General features: G+C 34.8%; 1 non-coding gene across 1 annotated transcript; it reads right to left on the bottom strand.

Annotated features, from left to right (window-relative positions):
• Window positions 1–304: 304 nt before the first annotated feature.
• Window positions 305–515, bottom strand: LOC121766237. Its single transcript, XR_006042964.1, has one exon. It is a non-coding gene; the product is annotated as a small nucleolar RNA U3 (small nucleolar RNA).
• Window positions 516–906: the final 391 nt, after the last annotated feature.

The raw sequence follows: 906 nt of genomic DNA, 5'->3' as shown, positions 1-906 counted from the left end.
AGCTAGTGTTTACAATTAGTTTCATCAGCTAATCAACTTCATGCAACTTTTCATCGCTTGCCACTTTAACTTCACCTCTCGAGCTTAATTGGTCTTCACATTGCTTTCTAACATTTGATTCATTAATTAGTTTATTGTGAATGAAGATGGGACTTGATATTGGAGAATTAATTTGTAATTTGTGCTGGATTATGAATGTAGAGTTTTGTAACTATTTCATCCGATATTGTTGGACATATCGATCTATTAGTTAAGCTCTTTTCAATGTGAATTTGGACTATAATTTAGAGGCCAAGTTGGGGTTGTTTGTCAAACAACTGCAATACCACCCCGACTTGACAGAGCAAGACGGGAACGATCCTCTATTAACATAGTGGCTCGTAAATGAGGCATCTAGTGCAGTTAATCACGCTCTAGTCAAACAGCTAGGATTCATCGTCCAAACATGGTTTTCTCTCACAAGCCATTAGAAGTATGTTCGTAAACTTAGAGGCCAAGTTAACCTGTTAATTACGCTCTAGTCAAACAGCTAGGATTCATCGTCCAAACATGGTTTTCTGTCACAAGCCATTAGAAGTATGTTCGTAAACTTAGAGGCCAAGTTAACCTTCCTAATTTGCTACTATGATTTTAAATGGTTAATATATTAACATTCTTAGTCTAGCTAGTTTATTTAAATTAAATGGTGCATATATCTACTCTCTGAAAAAATTAACATTTTTTACACAAATATGCCACCCAACTTATTAAATTTTTTAATACATACCTGCTCCCCACTTATATACATCCCTATATATATTATATATATAGGAGAGCATTAATCTCCTATTGCTCCCTTAGATTTAAGTTTCTTCTTAATTTGGAGCGTTAGATTAGGTTGATGGAGGGACCGGATGAAATCCCATT

Source organism: Salvia splendens, chromosome 14 (genome assembly GCF_004379255.2).
Source record: "Salvia splendens isolate huo1 chromosome 14, SspV2, whole genome shotgun sequence".
Lineage (NCBI taxonomy): Eukaryota > Viridiplantae > Streptophyta > Magnoliopsida > Lamiales > Lamiaceae > Salvia > Salvia splendens.
Note: the sequence above shows the minus strand (reverse complement) of the source record. Positions and strands in the feature narration are given on the sequence as shown.